The sequence below is a fragment of the Malus domestica genome, chromosome 13 (assembly GCF_042453785.1).
Source record: "Malus domestica chromosome 13, GDT2T_hap1".
Taxonomy (NCBI): Eukaryota; Viridiplantae; Streptophyta; class Magnoliopsida; order Rosales; family Rosaceae; genus Malus; species Malus domestica.
In genome coordinates, this window is record NC_091673.1 from 25,142,987 (window position 1) to 25,165,085 (window position 22,099).

Genomic DNA, 22,099 nt, shown 5'->3' on the forward strand with positions numbered 1-22,099 from the left:
GTTGGGTTCGGGTGACCCGTTAAATTAACGGGTCGGATGAAACCCGACCCAAATCCAATAAACCCGACCCGTTTACAGGTCTAATTAATATCCTATATTTGGTATTTACAATTATTATTACTTCGCTATTTCTTTCTTTTATATTTGGTGCATCCTATTTAGTTATTCTGTTACAACTATCTCGGGATCTTGCATATTAATTCATTCCATTCAAGAGAATTCAAAAACATTTATGTTGTAGGCCTATTTGATTGAACGATCTAGGGTTTAGAGAGATATGGGAGCCGGCGGTATTGAGGGAGAAAAGAGAGTGATTTAATTGTGAGGTGATAAAAATATGTTTTAATGGTTAATTAAGAGTTGATTTAATTATGAATTAGTCAAACAATCTTTGGGGACAACGACCTTGCATGAGCAATTATACTACAATTACCTTGTATTCTTGCAAGTATTTTCAGTGATTTTAACCCTATTGCGCAGGTATAAAAAATCCTATCAAGAAATTAGCGCCGACGCCAGGGATTGTTTTAATTAATTTTTTTTATCATATTCTTAATTAATTATTTTCGTTCAAAAAAAAATTCTTCAATTTTAATTTTCGTTTTTTTCTTTCCAGATTATTGAAATCTGTGCATGGTCAACACCAGGTCACAATTTGCACAGCTTGTTCAATTTGATCCTGAGCTTGAAAGAACATTACGAAAGCAGCGGCAGGAACAATTTTTAAGCGTTTCAGAAAGCGAAGAAACAATGGCTTTTGCTATGCCCGAAGCTGGGCAGCCTTTGAGACAAACATTAGCAGCCCGTGCTAACGAATTACCGAGTTGCGTTGTTTATCCAGAAGATGAAGGTGATACTTTTGAGATTAGACATCACATGTTGGAAATATTGCCTACTTTTCATGGACTTCATGACGATCCTAACATGCATATTACCGAATTTCTGATGGGGTGCAAGAATATTTTGGTTAAAGGGTTTTCTGCAGAGTCTATTAAGCTTTGTCTTTTTCCCTATACTGTAAAAGACAAGGCGAAAACATGGCTTTTTACACTCCCATCTGGGAGCATCGCTTCCTGGGCACAGTTAAGCGAAAAGTTCTTAAGCAAGTTTTATCCAGCATCCAAGACTCTTGACATAAGAACTAAAATTCTATCTTTTGTTCAAAAGCCTAATGAAGAGTTCCATGAAGCTTGGGAGCGATTTTCAGATTTATTCAGGAAGTGTCCTCATGCTGATATTAATGGGGACACAAGAATGCAAATATGTTACATGGGTTTAAATCCAACTACCAAAAGTTATGTGAATGCATCATCCGGAGATTCGTTTTCAAATAAAAATGCCTAACAAGCATTTCAGTTATTTGAGAAAATGGCTACAGAAACACAACAATGGGCAGCGGACCAGACACAAACTCGAGGCATTTTTTATATGTCAATTGGAACTCCACATGTATCTGCTCAAATCGAAAAAATGGAGAAAAAACTTGAAAATTTTGACTCAAAATTTGACATGCTTCTGCATAAAATAACAGTACCAGTGCATCAGGTTGCTGTACAGCAGCCTACTGCAGCAGTTTGTAGCATCTGCAACATGCCAAATCATGATTTTATGGGCTGCCCACATAAAGACGCTTATCCAGAACATGTGGCAGAACAAGGAAATGCATTCAACAATTTTCAAAGACCCATATTCTAATTTTTATAACCCAGGTTGGAGGGATCATCCAAATATGAAGTGGGGAGGAAACCAGCAAGTGCAGCCTTTTCAGCAAAATCATATACAACAGCCAGTTGTGCAGCCCAAACGTTCTTTGGAGGATACACTCTAAATGTTTATGCAATCTACAAAGCAATACATAGACAAAAAAGATCAGAATATGCAGAATGTACAAGCTTCAATTCAAAATTTAGAAAAGCAATTTGGCCAGTTAACAAGTCATATCACAGAAAGGGAGAAAGGAAAATTCAAACAGTCCCTAATCCATGGGGTTAAGAAGAATGCAGTGCTGTTAGAGTTTTGCGGTGTGGTAAAAGTTATGATAACCGTGAGAATGCAAAAAGTGAAGACCACTTGGCAGAAAACCCTGCAGAATCTGCTGAAAAACTTACAGAATCTGCTGTTGAACAACTACCCAAAAACAATCCAGCAACAGAGAAATGCCCAGAACATGTTTATGAGGCCCCAATTCCATATCCAAAACATTTGAAGCCAAAAGCAAAAGACAAGCAATTGAGGGACTTCATGCAAACTCTATCTATGCCACTACTTGATGCAATAAAAAACATTCCATCATATGCCAAATTTTTAAAAGATGTGTGCACTCACAAAAAGAAATTGGTTGATTTTGAAAAAGTCATTCTTACTGAACAATGCAGCGCAGTTCTACATCACAAATTGCCACCCAAAAAGAAAGATCCCGGGAGTTTTACAATTTCTTGCACTATTGGAAAGTCTAATTTTAAACGTGCATTAATTGATTTAGGTGCTAGTATTAATTTAATGCCTTATTCTGTTTTTCAGAGATTGGGCCAAGGAGATCTAAAGCCTACATCCATTATTTTCCAACTAGCAGATCGCTCTGTTACTTATCCTAGGGGGATTATTGAAGACTTAATTATCAAGGTTGACAGTTTGTATCTACCAGCATATTTCATAGTTTTTGACATGGATGAAGATTTGCAGACACCAATTATTTTGGAAAGACCTTTTATGGCCACTGCCCAAACATTGATTGATGTGGAAGCAGGCACTTTAACATTTAGAGTTCAAGACCAATCAGTGGTTTTTAGCCTATTTGAGGCTGCAAAACGCCCAGAAGAACAGCAAGAGTGTATGCGGGTAGATGTGTTAGAAGGTGTTATTCATGCAGAAATTATGATTCGATTGACATCTGATCCATTATTGAGTGTTTTACATAGTCCAGATACAGCACAAACAGAGGATGAAGACATTTTTTAGTATGTAACAGCATTAGACAGTGTACCAGCCCAATTACCACGTTGGAGACATGTTTACAAAAGCCTTGGAGAGCCAAAAACGCCTTTGCAACCTTCTAAATTGCAACCCCCAAAAGTGGAGCTAAAACCATTGCCAAAACATTTAAAATATGCACATCTTGGGGCAGATGAAACGCTGTCAATTATTATTACTTCAGATTTGACAAGCATAGAAGAGGAAAAATTATTGCGTGTTTTAAGAAAATACCAAGATGCATTGGGGTGGTCTATAGCTGATATTAAGGGTATAAGCCCAACCATTTGCATGCACAGAATATTGATGGAGGATGACATAAATCCTACAGTTGATGCTCAAAGAAGGTTAAATCCCATCAGGAAAGAAGTTGTGCGAAACGAAGTAATGAAACAACTTGATGCAGTCATGATTTACCCAATTTCTGACAGTAAATGGGTTAGCCCTACACAAGTTGTGCCTAAGCGTACAGGTATTACAGTGGTGAAAAATGATAATGATGAGTTAATTCCAACAAGGTTGACTACGGGTTGGAGAATGTGTATTGACTACAGGAAGCCTAATGCAGGGACAAGAAAAGACCATTTTCCATTGCCTTTCATTGACCAAATGTTGGAAAGGTTAGCTGGCCGAGCATTTTATTGTTTTCTAGATGGGTATTCTGGGTATAATCAGATTCCAATTGCACCAGAAGATCAAGAGAAAACCACTTTCACTTGTCCATTTGGTACTTTTGCTTATCAGAGGATGCCATTTGGGTTATGTAATGCACTAGCCACCTTTCAACGGTGCATGATGAGCATATTTTCAAGCTTGGTTGAGAAAATTGTTGAGGTATTCATGGATGATTTCTCAGTTTTTGGGGATAGTTTTGATCTTTGTCTACAAAATTTATCTCAAGTTCTCGAAAGATGTCAAGAAACAAGCTTAGTGTTAAATTGGGAGAAGTGTCATTTTATGGTAAAGCAAGGCATTGTTTTGGGACATCTTGTTTCAAACAAAGGAATTGAAGTTGACAAGGCAAAGATTGATGTAATTGCCAAGTTGCCGCCCCCTACTACAGTAAAGAGCATTCGATCATTCTTGGGTCATGCTGGGTTTTATCGACGGTTTATCAAGGATTTCTCCAAGATTAGCCGTCCTTTGTGCAACCTACTTGCTAAGGACACCCTGTTTAATTTTGATGCAGATTGTTTAGAGGCATTTAACCAGTTAAAGACACTTTTAACTACAGCTCTTATCATTGCTGCACCTAATTAGGGTTTACCCTTTGAGTTGATGTGTGATGCTTCTGATTATGCAATTGGGGCAGTTCTTGGCTAGAGAAAAGATAAAATTCCTCAGGTCATGTACTATGCTAGTAGGACATTAAACGATGCACAATTGAATTATGCAACCACTGAAAATGAGTTATTAGCAGTTGTTTTTGCATTGGAAAAGTTCAGATCCAACTTGGTTAGGGCTAAGGTTATAATTTACACAGACCATGCTGCATTGAAATATTTATTATCTAAAAAAGACGCCAAGCCAAGGTTAATTCGTTGGGTTTTTCTTCTGCAAGAATTTGATTTAGAAATTAAAGATAAAAAGGGAGTGAAAACGTTGTGGCTGATCACTTATCCAGGCTGGTCAGTACTAGCCCAACCGAAGATGATTTACTTTCTTTAAATGAGAGTTTTCCTGATGAACAGCTTATGTCCATTCGCAGCACAACTCCGTGGTTTGCAGATATTGTCAATTATTTGGCTAAAGGTATTTTGCAGCCAGATATGACTTTCCAGCAGAAGAAAAAGTTTTTTAGCAACGGTTAAGTATTATTTTTGGGATGAGCCTTACTTATACAAGTATTGCCCAGACCAAATTATTTGTAGGTGTATTCCTGCAGAAGAGCAAGAAAGTGTTATGACGTTTGCACATCAGCATGCTTGTGGTGGTCATTTTGGGGGAAAACGAACAGCAGCTAAAATATTACAAAGTGGGTTGTACTGGCCTTCCATTTTTAAAGATGCTCATGTTTGGTGTCAGGCTTGTGATAGATGTCAACGAGTGGGAAATCAGTCTAAGCGAAATGAAATGCCACAGCAAAGTATTCTGGTGGTTGAATTATTCTATGTTTGGGACATTGATTTTATGGGACCATTCCTATCATCCAATGGAAATCAATACATATTGGTGGCCGTTGAATATGTTTCTAAGTGAGTCGAGGCTGTTGCAACACCAACAAATCAAGGATTTGTGGTCCTGAAATTCCTTTAGGGCATTATTTTTCCACGTTTTGGGACACCTAGGGCAATTATCAGCGATAGGGGCAAGCACTTTTTAAATAAACAATTTGCTGCACTACTTACTAAATATGGGATAAGTCATCAGGTGGCCACTGCATACCACCCTCAAACTTCTGGGCAAGTTGAAGTTTCTAATAGGGAAATTAAGCGCATTCTAGAGAAAACAGTCAATGCCAGCTGCAAAGACTGGAGTGTTAAGTTAGATAATGCTTTATGGGCCTATAGAACAACATATAAAACACCGATTGGGATGTCTCCCTTTCGGCTTGTTTATGGTAAGGCGTGCCATCTACCTATGGAGCTTGAACATAAGGCTTATTGGGCAATTAAAGAGCTTAATTATGCGTATGATGCTGCTGGAGAAAAACGAAAATTGCAATTGCACGAGCTGGAAGAACTCAGAAATGATGCATATGAGAGTGCAAAGATATACAAAAAGAAAACAAAAGCATTCCATGACAGCCACCTTCTTCACAAACAGTTTCAGCCAGGTCAAAAGGTTTTGTTTTTCAATTCAAGGTTGAAGTTATTCCTTGGAAAACTAAAATCAAGGTGGCAGGGTCCCTATATTGTTACTAAAGTTTATCCCCACGGGGCTATGGATATTAAAAATGGGGAGACAGGTTTCGAGTTTAAAGTCAATGGCCATCGACTCAAACACTACTTGGAAGCACCATTTGACATTGCAGCGAGTCAGTGAGAACCAGTGATCTGACCACCAACCTTCAGCAATGTCTAGCTATAGACATTAACTAAAGCGCTTATTGGGAGGCAACCCAATTTTTCTAAACTATTTCCTTATTTTATTTTTCGCTTGACATTCAATTTTATTATTAGTTTACATTTCTAGATGCAAGTACAAACAAACATAGTAAATAAATAAATAAATGTTGTTTTCTTTCTTTACTTTTAACTCGTATTGGTTAATTGCAGGTTGCAACATAGGGAGAATAAAAGCAAATAATCCTATGCTGGAATCATGCACCCAACAACAAGTCTACTTTACCATCAACCATAGCAGTTACTCAAAGCATAAATCAACAACAAACATATGGAGCAAGTTCGGGATTATACCTATGCAAATGCGCAATCTGGAAATTTCTTTTGGTTTCCCAGTACCTCCATTCGGTTGAGCCTCATTGGACTGTACGAATCTACAAACAATATATTGAGCATGAGATACTAATTCAACCGATCTTTATGACAATGTTAAAGTTTAGGGGTTTCCAAGTGCAGATCTAGTTCTACATCAGTGCAAAAGACACGTTTTATACCTTCAGTTACATGGATCATTGCGGTATGGTGGACCTCCATCTTTCTAATTACCGATTGAAGTCGTGTACCTTGCAAGAATACAAAAGTAGGGTCACCAACAACTTGTCATTTGAATGGGCATATTCACATCAATGGAGCACGCAGTTATCAAGTTCAAAATGCAGTATGCAGTCCTGGTCGTCCTCTTGTTTATCACATTGTTAATAGGATATGGGTCTTCCATGTTTTGGTTCCAAGTCACATTTGGTCTCACATTAGTCAGTTCCATCCAGATCTAGTCATAAGGGCTTATTTTCTTACGGATCGAGCGTTATCTTCACAAGATGGAACAGAGGTATCAATGCATTAAGTTTTCTTAGACTGGTTGGCATGTAAATAGCAAAAACAAAATTGAAGGATGATGGGTTATACCGCACCTGTTTTCAAAGATATGCGCATTTCGAATTCATGGATCTGTGTTGTCTGCATGTTCTTCCCACTCCTTTTCATTTTCCTTGCGGATCTCTAGCTCCCCGGCAACGACGCCAATTTCTTAAAAGGATTTTTTTATACCTGCGCAATAGGGTTAAAATCACTGAAAATACTTGCAAGAATAGAAGGTAATTGTAGTATAATTGCTCATGCAAGGTCGTTGTCCCCAAAGATTGTTGGACTAATTCATATTTAAATCAACTCTTAATTAACCATTAAAACAGATTTTTATCAAAGATTTGAAATGTTTGAGTTTGAAAATATTGAATTAACAATTAAAGAAACCTAGGAGTTAGAAATTAAAGGTAGCAAACAGAAAGAAAAAAAAAAATATATATATATATATCTATTTTTTTTTTTTATTATTAAAATCAATTTAGGGAAAGACTAGGGTTTAGCCGTTACCGTCACAATCCTATGCAATTCTATCAATTACTTATGAATTTCCACATCCATGCTTTGAAGGTTAGGTTTTCCTACTGCATATTTTCCTTGTAATGTTCAAGCGAAAACGTATATCTAGCATGCAATCCGTCTGTGATGTTCAGATCAAATATAACAAGCAAGACTCACTAAACTTCATGAAAACCCTTTGAAAAACCATGTAACCCTTAAGAACGTGATGTTCGCCTTAAGTGAACTTACAATTACCAATCACAAGAAGCCCTTCTCAATTTCAGGGTGATGTTCCAACAAAAATTGCATCAAATTACTTGTCTAAATACCCTAATGGTGATCAATCATTAAAATATATAGATAGTCTTAACCGCAGTGATTAATAATTCAAAGCAAGCATGCATCCGTTCATAAGCAAATTAATAAAACTACATATTCTTGCTAAGGTTCATGGCCTAACCCTAGCAAAAGAATTAGTTACATATACTCATAATAAAAATCAAAAGAAATATTATTAAAATGAATAAGAATAAAAACACCTCAAAGTAGAAAATCTTCAAGAACCCTCTCAATTCTTGCTGTCTCCAAAGTTTTCATAAAAATAAGCCTCCTCTCAAAAAAACTGTAGACGGCCAAGCCATATATCTGCTAAGCCCCCACACAAACCCAAAAAATAGGTCCTTTATTCCCACTAGGAAACTAATAATAATAATCAAATAAAATAGGAAACATAACCCTAAATTAAATGGTAAAATTCGCCTAAAATCTGAACAGCCATGTTTTGGACCCATAAGCTGCTCCAAAACTGGCCCAATATAGTTGGATTTAATGTTTGGAATATTCTGAACACTTCTCCAGAAGGCCACAAATCCATCCGAGGTCATCTTGGGCTCCAAAAACGCAATTTAAGCCTAAAAAAGTCATTTTCCAACATTGCACATCGCTCCTTTATTTTATCGCCAGAAAATAACCACTTGGTGGAAAAATTCCAAAGTTTGATAGGATCAAGCAAAGTGACTCACGAATGTCTTCCAACTAGAATTACTCCAAAATTCGTCCATTTAGTCCTGTTTTGCTCCAGAGGAAATCAAAAGTCCTATATTGAAAATATAATTCAAAGTATCAAAATTTTTCTAAAATATTAACCAAAATATACTAAGATTAGGGTAAAATATATAATATAAAATCTACTCATCATGAGGTATGTTTGATTCACCCCATTATGTCTTTATTTATAGTAGTGGGATAGGTAAAAAACTTTCCTTTTAGGATTACAACATTTAATAGGTAATCTACTCCTAATAGGAATATAAGATACATTCTCATATCTACTAGGATTTACACAATCACATTCCAATTCTAAATATGACTGCAACACTCCCCCTTGAGTGTGTAAATACTCAACAAACCATCACATCAGATCTACAACAGATAAGGTATAATAGTTGATGAAGTCATCGAAACAACGGGTGATCGCGAGTCTCAAATTTGTTTGAAGTATGCATTTGTAGTAAAACTCACAAAATCTCGCTATGGTACAACCCAAGGCATGGGAAAAACCCATAGACTAAGGAGAAAAGTGAGAAGTGTGCATAATGTCTTAAACAAACGTCAAACTAGACGAAGGTAGTGAACTCAACGAAGTATGATCATCCTAGGATGGGTGCCTCATTAAAACCTTGTTAGGTAGCAAAAACCCAGTGGGAAAAAATACTCCTAATCGTAGGAAAAATAGTACATTAAGATCATGTGAGTATGCTTCTAGATACTACCCCTGAGTTAGACATAACTTCTAAATAAGAGAACTACAAACGATTCAACTTACATAATTTACGCATACCGATTCCTTGGACGAGCTTCTGAAAAGTAGACTTGGGCAGTGACTTGGTGAAAAGATCGGCCAGGTTGTCCTGGGAATGGATTTGCTTGACTTCAATGTTCTGATGCTGCTGCTACTGGTGTGAGTAAAAGAACTTTGGTGCCATATGCTTGATGTTGTCTTCCTTGATGTATCATTTATTCATCTGCTCGATACATGCTGCATTATCTTCAAAGATCATCATAGGAAAGTCAACGACTGATGTAAGACCAATAGTGTTTTAAATATGTCCTATAACTTCTCTCAACCAAAATCACTCACGCGATGCTTCATGTAGGGCGAGAATCTCAGCATGGTTAGATGAAGTCGTAACTAGTGTTTGCTTGGTAGACCTCCAAGATATAGTGGTGTCTCCAACAGTAAAGACATAACCCGTTTAAGAACGTGCTCTATGTGGGTCAGACAGATATCCAGCATCTGTGTAACCAACAAGGCGAGAATCAATCCAAGTACCATAGGGGCGGCAACACTTGGAGATTCGCGGGTATAGGACAAGCCCAAATCTGTTGTACCTTTGAGGTAGCGGAAAATGTCTTTAACACCATTCTAGTGGCTGCGTGTGAGCGTATTGTTGTATCTTGCCAAAAGATTCACAGCGAATGAGATGTCAGGTCTAGTGCATTGAGCCAAGTACAATAAAGCCTCAATTTCTCTTAGGTAAGGAACCTCGGGTTCCAAAATCTCTTTCTCATCATCCTTTGGACGGAAGGGATCTCGTTTAGCATTTAGAGTCTGAATGACTATGGGTGTACTCAAAGGTTTCGCTTTATCCTCATTAAAACGACGCAACACCTTTTGGGTGTAGTTCAATTGATGTACTAAGATTCCATCCGAATAATGCTCGATCTCTAGGCCGAGACAATATCGAGTTTTCCCAAGATCCTTCATCTCAAATTCTGATTTCAAGTGTGCAGCAATTTCCTCAAGATCTGCGGGAGTCCCAATGAGGTTCATGTCATTGACATAAACTGCAACGATTGCAAATCTGGAATGTGACTTCTTTATGAACACCCATGGGCATAATTCGTTGTTTACATAACCCTGACATGTCAAATATTCACTTAGACGGTTATACCACATCCGCCTGGATTGTTTTAATTCATATAGTGACCTCTTCAACCTAATTGAGAAAGTGTTCCATGGTCTAGAACTATTTGAACCAATCAATGGAAGTCATTCTCGAACTTTCATGTATATTTCTGTATCTAGATCTCTATATAGATACGCGGTTACCACGTCAATAAGCTGCATATTCAGTTTTTTGAAAACTAACAAACTAATTAGGTAGCGAAATGTTATAACGTCTATTATGAAGGAATACGTCTCCTCGTAATCAATCCCAAGGCGCTAGAGAAGCCTTGCACTACGAGGCGTGCTTTGTATCGCACTATTTCATTCTTATCATTACACTTCCTCACGAAAACCCACTTGTAGCCAACAAGCTTCACGCTGGTGGTGTAGGAATGATAGGTCAAAACACTTTACATTTCGCTAGTGAATCGAGTTCAACTTGGATTGCTTGTTTCCAGTTTGACCAATTAGTTCTACGTCAGCATTCATCGACAAAACGTGGTTCAATGTCATCGCTAAGCATGATGTCAGTAGCTACTAAGTACGTGAATGTATCGTCGACTATCATCTCATTCCTATTCCAAACCTCATCCAATACTGCGTAATGGACTGAAATCTTGTGATTCTCGGGAGGCTGGCATGTTTCGTCTGAAGCATCACCATAATCTAAAATAACCTCATGCGTTGGAATAGATGAGTGAGCGATGATCGAATTTAAACTAGGGTCACTAGTTTGTGCCATTTTCCTCTTCTGGGTTTGTGAATCATCTGAACAAAGGGGTATGCCATGCTTTAGGGTCGAAGTAGATGATTGGCTAGTCGCCAATGTACCTTGTCGCGTGGAGGGTGTGGCTTTCCCACCTTCAGTGATGGTTCAGCCTTCACATGCAGGTTGTTGACGTACACAAGGTACATTTATCCTTGCAAGCATGTTTGCAACGGGTACATGTGATCTTGTCACCTTTGCTAGATCATTAAAAACATCCGGCATGCTTTGAGTAATGCTCTGAAGATCTATAATTCGTCGCACCTCAGTTTCAGACTGGGTAGTGCAAGGATCTAAATAAGACATAGTGGGAGCATACCACAACAATTCACGGCGTTCTACGGGAACGTTAGCATGCTTATCTCCCCTTAACGATGGGAAGACTGTCTCATCACAGTGATAATCTGCAAAACGTGCGTTAAAGAGATCTCATGTCAAATGCTCTAAGTATCGAACAATTGATGGCGAATCATAACCAACATAGATTCCTATTTTTCTCTTAAGACCTATTTTGGTACCTAGTGGCGGCGCTATTGGCACATAAATGGCGTCCTAAACACCCGTAAATGCGAGACGTTAAGCTCGTATCTAGTGACCAACTGTGACAGTGAATGTGGTTGGGTAGTGGTGGGCCTCAAGTAGACCAACATAGCTACATGTAATATTGCATAGCCCTAGGCAAATACTGGCAGTTTGGTTCTCATAACCAAAGTTTGAGCTATAAATTGAAGGCGCTTTATGAAAGCTTCTGCCAGGCCATTATGGGTGTGAACATGGGGCACAGGATGTTCTACATCAATCCCTACTGATATGCAATAATCATCAAAAGTTTGTGACATAAACTCTCCAGCATTATCCAGTCGAATCAACTTAATCAGATAATCAAGATGGTGAGCCATTAACTTAAACATTTAAGCTAGGAGTTTAGCAAACGCGGCCTTGCGTGTGGACAACAAGTAAACATGTGACCATCTTGTCGATACATCAACCAACACCATAAAGTATCGAAATGGTCTGTAAGTTGGTTGGATAGGTCCACAAATGTCCCCTTGAATCCTTTAGAGAAACTTATAGGGGTCGTGAATAATCTTTGTATATGAAGGTTGAGTATTCAACTTCCCTAAGGAACACACGCTTTGCATGGCGGGAGTCCAACATAGGGATGTAACTTATGCCCGTGTGAATATTTAAGGATACGGCGCATCATGTCATGTCCAGGATGTCCCAAACGGTCACGCCAAAGCAACAAAGTGAACTGGAACTCAAGCATAGGGCCGGCCACACTGTGGGCTTCTATGCTGGGAATGGTTGTGATGTACAACCCACTAGGCAGACGTTCCAACTTCTCGTGAATATGCTTCTGGCCATATTCGTATGAAGTGATATAAAGAAATTCAGAACCATTATCTTTAGTGGTTTCAATATGATATTGATTATCTCGAATATCTCTAAAACTCAGCAACGTTCTTCCGAAACGTGGAGAATATAGTGCCTCCTTAATGGTCAAGATTGTACTATTAGACAACATGATATGTGCCTTTCCGTATCCTTCAATCAGGTTAGATGAGCCTGAAAGAGTTGTCAAATGAGCTTTCTTAGGTATTAAGTTAGTAAAATAGTGTCGTTCACACAAGATGGTGTGCATGGTTTCACTATCTGCCAGACAATTAACTTTCCCACTAGACATACCTAGAAATATATTGATTGAATTGGTCACATGTATAAATATAAGTCCATTCATTCAATTAAGCAATTTGAGAAAATAATATTCATTCAAAGAACAATCCATAATTCAAAACAAACCAAAACCAAACAAATTATTCCAAATACTTAGAAAAATTGTTAAAAAATTAACCATAAACCTAGCAAAATAGGGGGATAGGGCCGGCCATTCCTAGTGGGTTCGGCCACTAGGGGTAAACACCCTAAAAGCATGTCTAATTTATTCATCCATAGGCGCTGACGCCTCCTGAAAATCTGATATCTCCATTGATGTAGTTGCATCTTCCGGATGATCCACATGTGTAAGGTTAGACTCACGACGGGAATGATACTTGGCAATAGCCTCAAAGGAAGCTCGGCATACGTGTGACCAATGATCCTTTGATCAACAACGATAACACATGTCCAGTTCAGTAAAAGCGGGCTGAACGGGAGCTTTGCCCTTGTTCTTGAAGTTTGGGGCCTTAGGGATAAGTGGTGAATGCCGCTGGGTCACATTTCTTCCCTTAGATGTGGCACTATGTTGACCTTGGGCCCGTGGTTGGGCATGCTGCCCATTTCCATGGCCATGACGATTCTTTCATAATTTATGACTGCTAGAATAGGTCGCATGTGTTTCAGGCGCGGCGTTCGAGCCAGTAGGTTGAGCTTGATGATTCTTCATCAAAAACTGGTTCTGCTTTTCAGCGAGAAGTAAAACAGAGATCAAATTCAAAAACTTAGTGAATTTCTATGCCCTATATTATTACTGCAGGATAATGTTGGTGGCATGGAAGGTCGAATAGGTCTTCTCCAGGAGATCTGATTTGGTTAGTTCCACTTTGTAGAATTTCAACAATGAATAGATTCTACAAACTTCAGAGTTGTATTCATTCACGGACTTAAACTCTTGGAAGCGAAGATGCTGCCAGTCATGTCTTGCTTCAGGCAAGTATATGTCTTTCTAGTGATCAAAACGGTCGGCCAGAGTAAGTCAGAGAGTGTGTGGGTCCTCCTCAGCAAGATACTCAGTCTGCAGTGCATCATGGATGTGTCTTCGGATGAAGATCATTGCAGTAGCCTTCTGAGCTTAGTCAACAGGTTTGTCGGCTATAGATGCCTCGATGTTGGCTCTAATGCCCTTTGCAATTAGATGAAGCTTCATGTCTTGAACCCACTTCAGATAGTTTCTTCCAAAGACTTCTAGAGCAGAGAAATTGAGCTTGTTCAAGTTCAACATGTCCCTAGAACAGAGGGAAAAATGTGAGTAGTCATATGGTAAGCCATAGACATATATCGTAGAACATACAGGTTCTATAGACATGTATTGGTTTAATTTATGCACGAAAACTACATGTTTCATGTGGTATGTTTTGAGTGAAAACTTCGGGTTTCAAAGGCACTAAATTTGAAACTACATGTTCAATTTAGTTTTATGAACAATTAGTTAATAATGAGATGTTCTTACAAGAAACACAGAATGCAATATATTAATTTGAATATAATGGATTTGAGGTTCTTCGGGAACTCAAGTGTGAGAGGTTTGTTACTACGAAAGTATATGACGGTTCAAAGTATAAAAATAAATTATTGAATTGTTAATGTCCAAAAGTGATCTTCAGGTCAATAATTTTGAATTCATTATCAGATTAATGGACTGCAGGTCACTTTTAATTAATTCAATAAATCGGGCAAACGGGGTCGATTGTAGAAGCTAAATAATATTAAAATAATATTATTGGATAAAAAATATAGCCCCAAAAATAATTTGGGCTCGGGTTTGGTGCCTTGAGTAAAAAGACATGGCCCAAAAAGCCTCGGGTGTGATCTTCAGGTCACGGGGTGAGAGGGAAGGCCCAACCATTAAGGCTGGTGTGTTGGACCAAGGGGGTAGGTACGAGAGCAAGGCCAAACAAGAGCTGGCCTATAGGTGTGGCGCGGGGAACCCAGCCGTAAGGGCTGGCTACATGTGATGTGGGCCGAAACATTTACAAAGCCCAGCAACCATAAAGGTTGCGGCATGCAGGCCGTGGGCCGAGACAAGAGGGCAAGGTTGCAGGCCCGTGTGACATAGACCCAAGCCAAGGCTTAATGCTGTTCGAGGTAGCAGCATACCCAAATAGGGTTGCGCAAGTGGTCCATCTCGTCAATGCAATCCACGGTGATGCCGTGGTGCCGCAAAATCCCAAGTTCCAATCCTTTTTTTTTTTTCAAAATCCTCTAGGGTTTAGGAAACCCATATTTGCTTCTAATTTATTTTATATAATTTGACTCACAAATTCCACATAACAATTTAATTGTGCGATGCATGAAACAAATATATATATATATATATATATATATAAATTGACAAATATATGAACATATACAATATATATATATTGAAAGGAAAATATAAACATATAGGGGTCCATGCATCATGGGGAATGTTTTCATGCTTCGTGGATGTTTCAAATATCTTCTTTTATTTTAAGCGTACCTGATTAGCAGAAAACGAATAAGCCTTTGAATTTGGTGGATGATAGCCTCCTCCTATGATGCGTCAATTCCTCAACTTCTGGCAAGAGCGTACTGATAACGTGTTCTAGGCCTATTTGATTGAACAATCTAGGGTTTAGAGAGAGAGAGAGGGGGCCGACGGTATTGAGGGAGAAGAGAGTGATTTAATTGTGAGGTGTGTTTGATTCACCTCATTGTGCCTTTATTTATAGTAGTATGATAGGTACAAACTTTTCCCTTTAGGATTACAACATTTAATAGGTAATCTACTCCTAATAGGAATATAAGATACATTCTCGTATCTACTAGGATTTACACAATCACATTCTTATTCTAAATATGACTGCAACAATTTAAACATTTTTGTTAATATTCTTAATATCCTAGTGGATAGGTTGTTGAAGCTCATGTGTTCTAAGTACGAAGCTCTCATCTCCTTAAATTATTGCAATCGTTTCGAACCCTTTTCTTCCCCTTATAATAATAATTTAAAAAAATATTATCTTAGCTCCATAGAAGAAGGTAGAAGTCCGAACTCTGAAATACATTAGGTTAAAAAAGAATATTTTGTCCACCTCGTCGAGCTTCTCTTTCCGGCACACGAGTGAAGCAAAGGAAGCAAGTCTTAGCTACTCTTATGGTTTTCAGGAATTCTCTCTAAGAACTTCTAGCGACGCCTTTAGTCTAGGCAAGTCCCAGCTAATCCATTAGTGTTTACCCTGCATGATAACAAACATTGGACTACACCAAGAATTAATCCAGTCTAGTCCAAAAAAACAAAGTGAAGCCAAACAAACGTACCCCTCCAAACACTACACAACCAATATATTTAAAAAAAATGATAACCAAACTCGCTAGAAAGTCTCTCCATAGATTTTATGTTTCCTTGTGTTTATCTGTTCTCTGTTGAGTGATGTGGGTTAAATTCCACATTATTTCTTGAGCCAAAATTGTGAGGGGGTGTTTCCAAAAAAAAAAAAAAAATTGTGAGGGGGCAGCATTTTTCGTTAGAATTTGTCTATCTTTTGGTTTTTGCGCTCATAACATCATGATCGTAGTGTCTAATTTATCAAAGGGTAATTACATTCGTAATTTGACCACAAAAGGGTGACAAGACACGAATACAAGAGAAAGAGAGTATATAGCAATACTGAGACATAAAGTAATCCTCCAGTCATAGCCACAAAAGACTAAATCACCTATGCAGCAAGAAGTGACGAATTTAGATAATTGGACCCACGACATAAAGACTCACAAGGAGATGCAGCAAACTCATAATTAGACCCGACAATTTCTGATACGACACGGTAACACGATACGAAAATAATAGGTTTCAGATTAACACGATAATTTATCGGGTCATTATCGGGTGACCCGTTAATAACAGGCTCTTAACGAGTATACACGCGGGTAACCCGTTTATTTTGATAATTTTAAAGTTTAATTACTAAAAGATTTATTATAAAATACAATAGCCATATTAATATATACAATATATTCTATATTAAATATATAGTTTTGTATTATTATTCTATATAAGTTTAAAAAAAAAGTTTTAGTCATTATTTATTTTTATTATGAGAGTTCCTTATTATCATTACTAGGATAAATTTTACTTAACATGTTGTTGTCCAAAATTAAAATAAACTAATATAGTATTTGTATAGGTAAGAACTAAGAAGACATACATACAAGTATGAAAAATGTGAAAGAATATATAAACACTCGTGATTCATCATTATTCCTCCACGAGTAGATAATGGTTACACTTACATTATTGTTTAGATTTTTAAAATCCTCCAAACCTTCATGAATAATATTTTTTATTTGAGGGCAAAATTAATAAAATTAATAATAATTATTGTAGAAGTGTAAAAAATGTAAAAAAAATACACAATCACTCATGGTGACAAACTTCACAACTTTCATGAGAGTGCCAACTTCGAAATCCAAAACTATAATTCATAAACCTTAAATTTATATTTAACCATCGATTGCCATTTGCACTTTATTATTCTTACTGAATTTCATTTCTTAAATTTCAGATCTTTGATATCACGTTTCGATATTTACGGTGAACTGAAATATGAGTCGATGTCATATAGTTTGTAGAAACTTTATAAACATCAAGCAATATTTTCATTGACCGTAAGACTCTGAATATAATATCAACAATCCAAACCGTTCATCTTCCTGCATCCTTTAATAGATCAAGTTTCAAAAAAGAAAATCTGAAAAAACAAAATTTGATGAGAACAATGAAGCGTAAATGTAAATAACAATCAACGGTTAAATTTTGATCTATGATTTATATGATTATAGTTGCGAATTTCAAAGTTAAGCTCCTCATGAAAGTGATAAAGCTTGTCATTACGATCGTTTATATATATTTTTCTATATTTTTTTACACTTCTACATTAATTAAAAAACTATTAAAGACTTTAGGTAAGTGAAAATATACTTAAAAGAAAAATGTGTTTTTATGTTTTGGATGTGACAATATGGTATGTATATACTTATTTAGTATTATGTTTTTCATTTGATTATGTTGATGCACAAAATCGGTGAGGACTTTGGTACAACAGAAAGTGTTAAGTTTGTGACCTTTGCTAGATTGCTCCGATCACTAGTGTGGATAAGTATGTAAATGGATAGGGACAGGGAAGCAAACACAAGATGTACGTGGTTCACCCAGATTGGATACATCCACGGAGTAGATGAGTTCTCATTAATTGTGATGGGTTTACACAAATACACAGGTTCAAGCTCTCTTTTAGTGAGTACTAGTGAATGATTTAGTACAAATAACATTAGAAAATATTGTGAGAGAATGATCTCTATTTATAGAAGAGAGTTTCTAGTTTCATTCTGACATTGACACGTGTCGTGTTGTGATTGGCTTCTGATGTTGACATGTGTCGCGCTATGATTGGCTTCTGATGTCGACACGTGTCGTACTGTGATTGGCCTCCTGGTTGGAGGGAAATTCTTCTAGGTTCTTGACGGTATAACGTTGACCGGTGCTCAGTAGTTTCGGGATTGGTCAAGTATGGTACAAACAGTGCTCCCCTAAGTTTCCGAGTGAGGGTAGCTCATCGGTTGGGGACTTGCAAGATCCAAGCCATTGAGTAATCACGAAACTTCTAAGTACCGAAGTGTGGTATTATTTTCACTTGCCTTATATGTCTCATATGTAGGTGTGGCATCTTTTCTTGAAGTACTTTTCCTCCATCCAGGGGTGGTATCTTTAACCGATAAAGATGCATAACGTAATGTATCAATTTCACTTGAAGCTTACTTGTAGTTTCGGGCTTGGTCAAGTGCGATACAACCCCTATAGTAGGAGTCCCCCAAGTCACCGAGCTAGGAGATTTGCCGAATGAGGTAACAGACAAGGTAAGCAATCAGACTTCTAAGCAAGCAACCTGGATCGGAGGTTTGACTTCGGTTTTCAGTTGATTGTTCTCTTTCTCCTTGTGTCGTAAACAACAACAAGGATAAGGAGAAGCAAATGGAGAAAAGATGATATGAGATACTTTTCCTTTTGAAGAAGTAACTTTCCACAGGCTTATTCTTGAACTAGGCTTGAGGGTTTTCTGGTTTCTTCCAAAGTATAAGGCCGACTTAAGAATTTGAGGGTCAAAACAAGTCCATCAAATCTAGAGTACGTTCAACCCTGATAATATGGGATACTTTTGTTGTTGACAAAGTAATGGATGTATCGGCACATGTTCTGTTACGCTTGCCTCCACATGCTTCTTTGTATCCTTCTCACTTGCCCTATCTGTTCCTCAGGCAGATGTGGTATCTTCTCTGGAAGCATAAGATATTGAAGATGAGTACTCGAGAGCAATGCCAGGTAAGTAATCAAGCAAGGGGTTCCAGGCAGTCAGTTCCTGACTGGAAGCTTAATTCCAAGTGCTGACTGATTAATCTCTTTCTCCTTGTCTTGCAAGTAAGAACAAGGCCAAAGGAAAAGACAGGGAAAAAGCATGATATGGGATACTCTTGCTTTTAACCCTGATGATATAAGATACTCTTACTCTGGTGTGGCTTGTTTGTAGAGGTATTATCGGGAGAAAAAACAAGCTGAGTATTTCGAGAGACTATGCTGAGAGTGCCCTATCAAATGCGAAGAAAAGTTAAGCTTTTTTTTTTATTTGCAGGTCTACCTGGCTGTGGAGGATGGAGGTCGACATATATAGGAGTCTTTCTAACAACAAGTAGTAGTGTTATTCCTTTACTCTTCTTGGTCATAGCAATGTAGTGGGAGCTGCAAGCTTCACTTGTTTTAACTTTGTCAGAGCACTTTGAAAAAGTGGTTTGTGGTATCTGGAAAGCTGATGTTGTGTGTGAAGATTGCAGACAAGCTTTATCCAAGGAAATCTGGCTCTCGAAGTTAGGAGAGTGGTGCCTCTTCGATTTTCGAACAAGCAATCCTGTCGGGGATCTGGCTCTCGAGATTCAGAGAACAGTGCCTCTTCGATTTTTGAGAAAGCAATCATGTTGGGAGTCTGACTCTTGAGATTCGGAGAGCAGTGTCTCTTCGATTTTTTAGAAAGTAATCCTGTTGGGAGTCTGGCTCTCGAGATTCAGAGGGCGGTGCCTCTTCGAATTTTGAGCACGTAATCCTGTTGGGAATCTGACTCTCCAGATTTAGAGAGCAGTGCCTCTTCGATTTTTGAGCAAGAAATCTTGTTGGGTGTGTTTTCTCTAATGTGAGTAAAGGTTGGGCATTTTTGACAGTCTACCTTGCCACGGAGCACGGAGATTAACACACATTGGGACTTTCTTGTTATCAAGCAGTGGTACTGTTCCTTTACCCTTGTGGGTAATAGTAGGGTAGTTGGACCTTCAAAATTTATGTGTCTAAACTTTGTCAGAGATCTTTGGCAAAGTTCTCTGTGGTACTCGAGGAGCTGATGTTATGTGTGGAAAGTGGTGCCTCTTCGGAATCCGAAGAGTGGTGCCTCTTCGATTTTTAAACCGACGACCCTGTTACCCTTTCTTTTATAAGGGCACCAATTGTGTGCAAGAAGTACATTCAGAGAGTTATTTCATGTAGGAATTTTCCCCTTACTTCAGAGATTTATTGCACCTCATTTCTCCTTTATCATTTCTGAGAATGTCTGGCTCATTCGACCGTCGTTTTGACTTGAACTTTGGTGAAGAGGCAGCCTTCTCAAGACAACATATGGCGCCCATCCTTCTTATCCCCTACTGGTCCTCTTACCATTGGGGACTCTGTGATGAAGAATGATATGACCGCTGCGGTGGTGGCCATGAACTTTCTCACTCCCAAAGATAACAGACTACTTTCCAAACAGTCTAATGAGTTGGCTGTTAAGGATTCTCTGGCTCTCAATGTTCAGTGTGCAGGTTCTGTGTCTAATATGGCTCAACGCCTATTTGCTCGAACCCGCCAAGTTGAATCATTGGCGGCTGAAGTGATAAGTCTCAAACAGAAGATCAGAGGGCTCAAGCATGAGAATAAATAGTTGCACAGGCTCGCACATGACTATGCTACAAACATGAAGAGGAAGCTCGACCATCTGTAGGAATCTGATGGTCAGATTTTGTTGGAAATGTGCCCTAAAGCCAATCATATGATGATACTTTACGGACATTTCACATGTTAAACTAATCTAGTTTACATATAAAGGGCATAGATTATTGTTTGAGCTATCTCATATAAATGTTATATGCTTAAACGATAAAGTCCAAGGAATATGTGATTGGGAGAATGTAATATAATGAAGTTAGATTCATGAGACCATTCTTTCATAGACACATCCTAAATGTTCCTGATCATAGGATTGCCAATTGGGTATTGACAGTCCGTCAAGATCGGTACGTGCTATGTCTTCTCTCAGGGAGAGTGACTAGTCTCGAGTCATTGGTGTGTGTGACATCAAGACAAGTACGTAGGTGCTCAGTAGAGAATGAGTTCACTGAACGCGATCAACGAAGAGTTCTCATACTCATGTCACATGAGAACTCATGTTTGGGATAATGCAAATTAGTCATTTGACCTGAGGCATCACAGTTGTCTTGTGGTTAAGTCCTTGATCTTTGATTATGTCAAAGTCACCCCATCGGGGTGTCCACGGCATCGTTGGGGTTAAGCCACTTAGTCATGGAGGCAAGTGAATGCGCAACAAGGGATCTCTAACCTTCAAACCGTTTGAGGGAGAATACTCTATGATATGATTTAGAATCTCTGGCCAGAGTATGAATGAGATTTAGAAAAGTCATTCTAAATCACATTCAAGGAAATCATATAAGCACACGAATCACATTGGATAGTAGACATGAATAAATAAACTATCAAACCAAACAATGTGGTCAAGAGTATTAGATTAGAGAAAGACCGTATTGCATTTGTAATCCCAAACTGAATAGGTTTTCTCTACCTCTTCTGATTAGCTTGGGTAACCATGATATGCTGCAAGGTGTCACTCATGGTTTGTGGAAGCCCTAAACGTGTGTAATCACTAAAGGGAGAATTGAAAGTAAGTTTCAATTCACAGTCGATGTAAAATGGTTTTAATCGCCCACTGCCTCGCTAAAAGGAACCTAATGGATCGCACACCGTGTAAGGAGGAGATTGAAGAAACAATGGAGATGAGTAAGAATGATTAAATGGTTTAATCATTTATTTATGGCAAGGATTAATTAATATGTTAATTAATCAAACGAATACGTTTGTTAAAGACCTCGGGATAGTTTTGGACCTTAAGGCCCAATGGGCTTCGAACGTCAAGCCCATTAACATAAGTTGTATGA

General features: G+C 38.1%; 1 long non-coding RNA gene and 1 other non-coding gene across 2 annotated transcripts; both read right to left on the bottom strand.

Moving 5' to 3' along the window:
• Positions 1-1,132: 1,132 nt before the first annotated feature.
• LOC114820790 (small nucleolar RNA R71) lies at positions 1,133-1,238 on the bottom strand. The gene has a single exon (XR_003768268.1). It is a non-coding gene; the product is annotated as a small nucleolar RNA R71 (small nucleolar RNA).
• A 164-nt stretch (positions 1,239-1,402) lies between these two features.
• Positions 1,403-6,495, bottom strand: LOC139190744 (uncharacterized). Its single transcript, XR_011575108.1, has 2 exons — positions 6,330-6,495; positions 1,403-1,841 (listed from the first exon to the last, which is right to left on the bottom strand). It is a non-coding gene; the product is annotated as an uncharacterized lncRNA (long non-coding RNA).
• Between the last annotated feature and the right edge of the window lie 15,604 nt (positions 6,496-22,099).